A 9,334-nucleotide genomic window follows, 5' to 3' on the forward strand; every position below is an offset into this window, starting at 1 on the left:
AATGTAAATACAACAATCACCTCAGCAGATTTTCCTAATCATGGCACTAAGCATGCACGTCACAAAGCAGCAAGCTAGTTTGGAAAATGAAATATTCCACATACTTTGAGTTTGTTTAGAGGAAGATAACCAGTGTGGTTCCAGGTATTAAGACTCTTCCACTGTTAGAAAAAATACAAACCTCAGTCCTCCTGAAACACTTACTAAGACCGACAGCATGACGTTATGAAGCTCCAGTAAATAAACCCCACAGAGGAGCCCTCCTCTGTTTACTGGTTAAACAACTAAAACTAATCTTAATGGTGTACAGCGGCAGGTTACAAGAGACACAAACTAATGAAGCTTGTGGTTGGATATGTGCTGGATAAAAATGCATCTCTCCAATATTGATTCTTGGGAAAATACTGATCACAGACAACGGAGAACTGGCAGGATGAAAAATGAAACAAACAAACAAAAAAAAAGCTATTTAGCCTTTGCTTGGCTAAGGAGACGACCCTGACAGCTTCACTGAGGAGCACATGCGAGTCTGAATTTTTAGGAGAAAGGACATAGTTACAAATCCTGTTGGTTGTCGCAGAAAAGTAATATAACAAGTCGCATAACAAAGATTGCTGGGAGGAATAAGTAACGTAATATTATTATTTTTGAAAAGATGCACCTGCACTTGTATTGCACTTTTCTAGTCTTCTGACCACTCAAAGCACTTTCACACACACATTTTTGTTTTCATTTCATGTTTATTTGTATAGGGACAAGTATATAGCATAAAACAGATGCCACAACTGATGCCACAGTTTGCAATGTCCGTCTCCAGGTGGACTACATAAAATACTGTACAAACGTGATTTGACACAATTTAAAACACCAACCATAATACAAAACAATACACATCACAAACACAAATCATCGGCTTATTCATGATTACATGATTGATTTCTCTTCAAAAACTGTTTCAGTTTGAGTTTGAAATGATCAGTCAGGATCCAGTTTGAGGTCAACAGGTGAGGAACTCCACATGTTGATTATCTGAACAGAGAAAGCTGACTGTTCAAGTGAGGATTAACGTAATTGTACCTTACAATTCCCACTGGATGCTGCACGTGTTACTGAGCCTGAGACTCTGAGTGGAACCACGAGGTCGCTGAGCACCTGAGGAGCCTGATCATTTATGGATTCACACACTGGTGGCTGAGGCTACTGTACAAGGTGCCACCTGCTACTCAGTTACCTCAGTAACAAGTAATATATTACATTTTTATAGTAACAAACCCAACACTGAGTGAGTACAGCACAGGGCTATAGCCTCTGACTGGTTTTCTTTCAAAGGTTTTAGCCGTCTGACTTTGTTATAGAGTTATAAAAAAAAAAAAAAGCATTGTTAGATTCAAATAATTCAGGTATTGTCAATTTAAATTTCACTTCTTAGCTTAAAAATGAGAAAAGAAAAGACTATAGAGTCATTATTGCTCTAACAGAATTCAGACCTTAAAGTGTAGAGGAGGTTCTGAAACAGCAGTTAGAGCTACGTATGTGATGATGATCCGTCTGATGAGGGAGTTTGAGCCCTGGAGCACTGTTATCATGACTAATAGAGACAGTCAGCAAAACTAAGAAAAAAAAAACTGGGTCTGGATTGAAGTGTGATTTTGAGACGGGTTGGCTGTGAGAGCAGCCGTGTGAAGCACACTGTTGGGCTGGAAGTGATGCTCGGGGCCTCTCACAAACATGAGGAGGAGGTTTTCAGCAGAAATTGTTAAGATAATGTCGCCTGGTTGATGGACAGATTTCAGAGTCAGCTGTGGGCAGCTTTGACTTTGGAAAGAAAAATAAGATAAAATAAGAAAGCTTAATATCAGACTAACTGTGGCAGACACATTTCCCTTTCTCTCACCACACCACTCCCTCTTTTCCTCTCCATCACTCTATCCTCCTCTTCCTCCATTTTTCTTTTCCTCCATCTCATCTATCTGATTAAGAATCGGGGTGCCGTCCCCCCCTCCTCCACCTCCTCCTCCTGCAGCCTCTATCAGCTCCCCAGCACTGCTGACAGTTCTCAAATCAAGACGTATGGCCTGCCGGAGGCAGCCGAGCACACCGAATTTTATTTAACACCCACTCTCCGCTGCTCAATGAGCCACGCTGTAATGACACTTACCTTGATTAATAGAGCTCTTTATATGTAAATAGGACCTGAATTTGCTTCATTTTTTTCACTGAGGCCAATTTTTGCCAACACAGCCCCCTCCTCTGTCTGCTAATTCCCCTGGCTCTGCTAATGAAGTCAAAGAGCAGATTGTGGCGCTTCATCTGAAAATAAAGAATATGAGCATGGAGACGTCGGGCTCTAAACCTGAGCGAACACTGCCTTTATGTTTTAGGATAGTACTCAGTGGAATTATTTCTCACTGAATGATCACTGACTTGTTACAGTAATAGCTCCGTAGAGCCGGATGTTTTTTCTTCCCCTAATTTGATGTGTGGTGAGAGCGTCTGCCGACTGCAGCAGTAAATCTCCTCAGGACTGCAGCCAGAGACAGAGCTGTGTTTAGAGTAATGTGAGGGTTTTCCATGCGCCATAAAGCTCAAGCCATAACATTTAACCATTACTGAATACATGAGTGAATCTGTACTATTTTACTCTGCTCCCCGGTGCACATACATATGCTTTATTCAACACTGTGTGCTGTCTGAGACACAAGATCTGCAGAACTTCAGCCCACATGCAACATGGTGTTAAAGGCAAAATCATTTTTAACATTTAAAACTTAGAACTGGAGTTAAGGCATTAAGTAAAGATTAAGGTCAGAATTTGATATAAATTAACCATTAATGAAAAATAATTAAACTCATTTTTTGTTTAAAAAATGTAATGTCTGGTAACACCATCTATTATCATTTTTAGTATTTAGCATTTAGAGCAGACGTCCAGCAGCACAATATGTTTGTGTGTTTGGAGCATGATATGGTTGTGAACAGGTCAACACCTGCTTGGAGCTTATCCCAATGTCTTTATATCCTGTATGTGCTGTTTCATGGCAGCAGGATGTGGTGGGAGTAACTGTAGAAACAATGACAAACAATACACATTTAAATATGGACGTTATCATAAAGTCATCTGTGAGCTGGACATGGACAATCAGTTTTTATAGATGAATATTGAAATTATGGCATTAATTGATTAGAATGAAAGAGCATCAGGTTTACAGCTTTTAAATTACATTTGGCCAACATATTAGTAAATTAACATTTTTTAGTCTGTTTAATATTCTGTCTATTAAATCTTTTTCATGAATGTGGTTTGAATATGCTGCATTTAGTTTCGCTGTGTGTTTACATTTTGTAAGAAAGCAAACCTTCATCACCTGGGCGTCTGCATGGTCTCACAGAGCACAAAAAATCAGTGTCAAATGTTGGTAAACTTTAAAGCACAGCGTGTGTGTGTGTGTGTGTGTGTGTGTGTGTGTGTGTGTGTGTGTGTGTGCGTGCGTGCGTGTGTGTGCGTGTGTGTGTGTGTGTGTGTGTGTGTGTGTGTGTGTGTGAATGAGGCCCGATGCCTGATCTGTAAAAAGCTATTAAAACCTCTCAGAGAAGGTGAAAAGGCCTACTGATGGACCTCCACTTTCTTTTGTCACAGACAATTTAGTACCATGAAAGCTTTTTGCCTACTCACACATAACTGTCAATAACTGTGCTGTAGGGAGGAAGGTTGGGAGGAAAAGCATAAAATATGAAATATAATGAATTTTGGACAGATGGTCATTTGAACCAAATGAATCCTGTTAAACTGTTAAGTAGAACATGTTAAATATTTTGACTAACTGGAAATAGTAGTTTGCATTGTTTATTCCAAATCCCTAAATGTGTCAAACTTGTCAAGGGACCGTTTGTTGTCAGGGACGCCTGGTTACCATAGGAACCACTCAGACTACATCTCAACACAAGAAAAGACAGAACTGAACATTAAAGATAAAAGTATGTTCCTGAATCATCCTTCCTGATACAGCTTGCACACTGTTCAGTGGTAGAATCCTGCTGATTGGGATTTGGGCGTCCCATTTTCTTCCTCAAAATATGATGATTTTTCTAATTAACAGGTTGACGGAAGCCTAAAATATTCTGCTTTACACAAATTCGAAAATCTGTACGTTATTTCATTTTGTTGCGTAAACTATGTTTCAAAAAGTCGGGAAAAAATGCAAGAGAGTCAGGGTCCGGGGGCCCCCAGCATGAACTAAAAGATAAAACTTTTTCAAAATAATGTTTCTTATTTCCGATTTTCTTCCAATTTGTTTCAGGCTTCTAACATGATTGGTATCAAACAATGAAACAGACAGGCTACTCACCAAAATGAGCTGAAATAGCATTTTCTGCTGTGTTTTGATGGTTTTTGGTGGCACTGTTGGAAATGTGGAGGTTCTAGTTTGTGTCCATGTGTAAGACTGGCCAGTTCTCTCCATGACACAGTATTAATTTATAGATTAAAGAGAATGGGAGTTTGGATTTGGGAGAAAACAGTCTTAACTGGAGTGAGTTTTTTAACAAGATGGATGTAAAGTCATTTTGGGGTGTGTTAGGGGCTTTTTTTCTTGAACCAGACCTCTGTGACCTAACTCTCTGTTCGGTGTGTCCTGTGTGTCCTGTGTGTCCAGGCCTCCATGGTTGGCTCAGGGATCCTCTTCCATCTGGCTGTGGAGCTCAGTACTGGAGCTCAAACTCACCTGACCTTACACCCAACTGACCACGCCCACCTCACCTCACCTGGCCTGATCCCGCACGGTGCGCGCATGTAGAGGATCACCATGGAAATGCCCTCAAACTTTGACTTTAAAGTGAGCAGACTGGGAGCATTACGGCTGCACAGAGAGGACTTCACATGAAGAGACACAGTCTGACACCTCTGCTCCGTCTCCTTTAAATTATTTATTTATTTTTCTACAACAGCGGACCACAGGGAACACCAATGTCCTCTTTCTTATTTTTACCTCTTAGCCCCCAAATACCCAGCCCCTCCAAATACAGAAACACACAAACACACACACACACACACACACACACACACACACACACACACACACCTTTTTGTCCTTTTTAAGACAAAGTGTGAACACTGTGAATATGTTTGGAGTTGCAGAGAGCTCTAAGTGTTGTGCTGTGTAGATTTGTGCTTTTGATTTTACTTGTTCTCACCATGAGTGTGCTCTGTGGTCACTAGCTGTATCAGTGAGCTTTTACCACTCACATGTTTGTTTTTAAAATCCAAACCTCCACCGAGAGTTCAAGGAAAGCCCCAACGGCCTATTTGTGTTTTCCGTGCACTGCACCTCTTTGTCCTGTTTGACGCTAACACTGTCAGATTTCAAAAGCTCATCTACTTCAAAAAAATCTAACGAGGCGATAGCCTTGAAAAAGGTCAGTAAATATAACTATTACATTTGTTTGCAACTCTGTTGTATTTACATCTTTTTGTGAAGTCAGCTTAAAAATGAGGACTGAAATTAACTTGTTTTTTCGAAGCGATAGCATCTTGATCAAAGCAAGTCAATCTGATTTAAGTAAACAGTTGTGTTTACTCCTGTTTAGGAATATGATTACATTTGAGAAATCAAGTAAGCACAACAATGCATTATTATTTTGCTAGATTATTCTCATTTTAACAAAATGTCATTCCGAGCATCTTGACACAAGACCAAAATTTTACAATCAGAACAAATCCACTTTTAAGTCTTCAAAAGAAACCTTTGAAAAATAAAATCAAATAAAACCAGTAATATTCACATTAAATCTTTTTGACTTTTCTGAGGATTTCAACAGGATTCCATGTCATGATGTTTTCTAGCGAATATCAATACGCTATCAAGCTTCAGCCTACTTGGAAAATACATAAACAAATTAAGTTAACTTGGTTTAATTTTAAAAAAAAAACTATGTTGCCATCACTTACAAATAAGTTAAATCACTTTTCATTTTTAAATTGCAACAACTTCACAAAATTAAGTAAGCACAAATCAAATTTAATTAAACTTAACTAATTATGTAATATACATCAATTAAATCTAAGTGTTATTTTGACTTTACTAAGGCAGTGTGTTTCCTACATTTATAAAAGACAGAGCCACTGACTGAGGGCCTGATGGCGGATCATCTCCTTTTTTTGACAATGTTTTGAATAGTTTTTAGCACCAAAACACAGAGAAGAAATCTGCACTGAAACAAAAATAAAGAGTGTGCTGAGGATGGATCAGAGTGTGTGAATGTACAGAGCTCACTGTTTCCTGCCGGCCCACTTTCTCAGCCCGACCGCAGAGGTCCGCGCGCTGCCCGGGAAACCTGGACAAAAAAAAAAAAAATCTTATAGGCTACCTTATAAAAAAGCGACATTGTTTGGTGCAGCAGGTCACGTAGCCGGCTGTGGTTCGATATGAGACGAGATTGCAGTTGTCTCGCGTTATTCGATTGATGGTGACAGGAATGATGGATGGCCTGGCCACAAAGTTAAGGAAAATCCGTTGCGTCTGCAGGGGCTACAGGCACGTGGCTCCTCTGTAGGCTGCTGTTTGTATGTCGTGTGTGTTGGTGCTGTGTGTGTGTGTGAGTGTGTTTGTGACGGACACAAAAACATGAAGAGAAATACTAAATATAAAACGGTGCTTCGGTCCCACGGTTCCCTAAAAATTTAATAAATCCCTCCGTTCTTACTGAAACACTGGTGATTTGGGATTTTTGCTTTCGGTTGCCGATATTTTCCAGGACAGCCTTCTTGCTGCAGCACAGCACAGAAATTAATAAATAGGCTACGGAAAGCAGGGAGAATAAATAAATAAAGACAGCGGTTCATTCATCACTGTCAGCCTGTAACGATCCTCTGTACTGCCGCGGAGCCACGAGAGCTGCACGAGGCCCGAAAGCGCCCTCATCATCATCACTGATAAATATTCATTTCAATCAGCAAGCACGCGCTCTATACGGCCGAATCCAGACCATTTCATTTTATTGCTACACTGTCGAAATAATAATAATAATAATAATAATAATAATAATAATAATAATAATAATAATAATAATAACAATAATAATAATAATAATAATAATAATAAGAAGAAGAAGTAGCTAGAAGAACTGATAATAACATATTATAATTAGGCTATACGATATACAATAATTATAATTTAAAAATATATATAGGCTATTATTATTATTATCATTTTCATTATCATTATTTAGGCTAACCGGTCATCATATTTTGTTGAATCGCTTTTGCTTATTTTTTAAAGATGATAATTTGTCATTAGGCTGAATAAAATCTCCCCTCATTTTTCGGTCATATTGACCTTTTTAATGTGTCACATGGAGAAAGCAATCTGCCCACTTTGTGCCGCAGAAAGACTTGTTAAAAGCAGCTGATGTTCGGGGCCAGCTGTGAGCTGCGGGCCTCTTTTAACTCGGTTTCAAATCCTTTTCCACTGTGGCTCTTTAGATGATCGAATAAATGACTCAGAAAAATAAAAATCATTTTCTCTCACTGAAAAAAAAGAAAAGGGAAAAATACAAAACAGATAGCGAGCAGAGACTCGCGCGCGCACACACACACACACACACACACACACACACACACACACACACACACACGCAAGGACATTAATTGGGGGTTTCCAGGAGGCCTGTTCTTACATGATTCCTTCTTCATAGACAGGCTGTAAACAGTCTGCTCTTCCCTCACATCCGAGGCTTTTTGTTATATTCTCGGCGGATACAAATAGAGTTCGGCCTAATTAATAAATATCCGCGATAAACTAGATTTATTTTTAAAATATTTGTATTTCCTTGTCTGCACCACAGAGGTGAATATTAGGATCTAACGGATGCGCTGTGTGCGCGGTGCGCGCAGCGCGCGTCTGCAGCAGGCCGGGCTCATCCCGCGCTGCACGCTGAGCTCTACATAAATGCGTTCTGAAGGCTGCCGGAAACAAGCGCCTCTGCGTTTGAAATATGGGTCAGAGCTGCGGCTCAGAGCTGCATCACATGATGCATAAACTGCCTTTTACACTCAATCCCTCCCAATAGCAGCAGCAGGAGAGAGAAGAAAGCTTCTATCTCCAAACGGACAGCAGGAACAACACAGAGAAGGCTACACACACACAAGCATTTAAATAGGCCTGCAACTCACTTTTTAATAACATGTAGTTTGGAAATTTGCCGGAATATTGTAAAAAAAACAATTTGATTGAATTCATCATAAATTTCAATATATAATATTGTTGAAATATTTGAGAGATGAATGAAAACTGACTTAAGACTGAGGCTACATCACAGAAAATCAACTTTTACAGAAACAAGTGGAGACTGAAAAATCTGGTGTCATGATCCAGGTGACCCTGACTCTGTAATCATACCGTCAGGCTACCAGTCTCCCCTCTGTGACCCTCTGTCACAGTATAGGCTGAATGCGCACACACGCACACACACACAGAGCTCAGGGAGAAATAATCACATTAATGATGGCTGAATTCCATTTCACCGCCTCAGTTTCAGGCTCCTGGCACTGCCTGTGCGCTCTCTCTGTTCTGGCTTACTGGCACACCTGAGCAGAAATTTTTCATGTTATTAGCAACACCTGATAATTCATATTGTCTGTTAAGAAAGAAAGCTGGACACACTTTCCTGTCAAACAGACATCACAGACAGACATCAACATTACACATGTGGGACATTACACCTCTGGGATCTAAATCTCTGTGTACTACTGCTCACTATACACTCACTGTGTAGAATCTGTCAGGTTGATCTGATTTAAAATTATCTTGGAAATCAATTGCCTTAAAAAAGGAAAGTAAATAAAACTATAGTTAAATCTTAATTTATGTTTAATTTATATTTAAGTGTTAAGTTACTTGAAATGTAGCTGTATTCATTTGACAGTGATGTTCAGGGAAATGAGAGCTCTGTTTTGTTAACACATTTAAAAAAAAATACAAATTTAATTGACTGGTCTGCAGCCGGCAGAACAAAGATATACAGCATAGTCATGTTGGTTAACTGAAGCTGCTAAAACGTAGACTTATTTAATTACACTTGTCATTTTGAAGTTGCAACAACTTCACAAAATTAAGTAAATATGACTTAATGTTATGTAAACTTAACAATTAGATATAAAGTATAAATATAATACATAAAACATTAATTTAATCTAATAGTCAAATTTAATTTCATTTTTTAAGGCAATCGGTTTTCTTTTTTTTCCCTTTCAGTAAAATCCACTCTTTAGATTTGACAGTGCACTCTGTTAAATATGGGAGTCTTGAGGCATCCTCTGAGCCACCATGTGTAGGGGAAG

The 9,334-nt window shown here is 39.1% G+C and overlaps 1 protein-coding gene across 1 annotated transcript in view; it reads left to right on the forward strand.

The window, feature by feature from the left end:
- The window catches only part of meis2b (Meis homeobox 2b), a 33,263-nt gene extending 26,257 nt beyond the window's left edge, over nucleotides 1-7,006 (forward strand). The window contains exon 13 of the mRNA XM_042503627.2: nucleotides 4,653-7,006. The gene's annotated coding sequence lies outside the window, so the exon portion shown is untranslated. The remainder of the gene's footprint in view (nucleotides 1-4,652) is intronic.
- Nucleotides 7,007-9,334: the final 2,328 nt, after the last annotated feature.

This window comes from Plectropomus leopardus, chromosome 16, assembly GCF_026936395.1.
Source record: "Plectropomus leopardus strain MGB_pleo_1.0 chromosome 16, ASM2693639v1, whole genome shotgun sequence".
Taxonomy (NCBI): Eukaryota; Metazoa; Chordata; class Actinopteri; order Perciformes; family Serranidae; genus Plectropomus; species Plectropomus leopardus.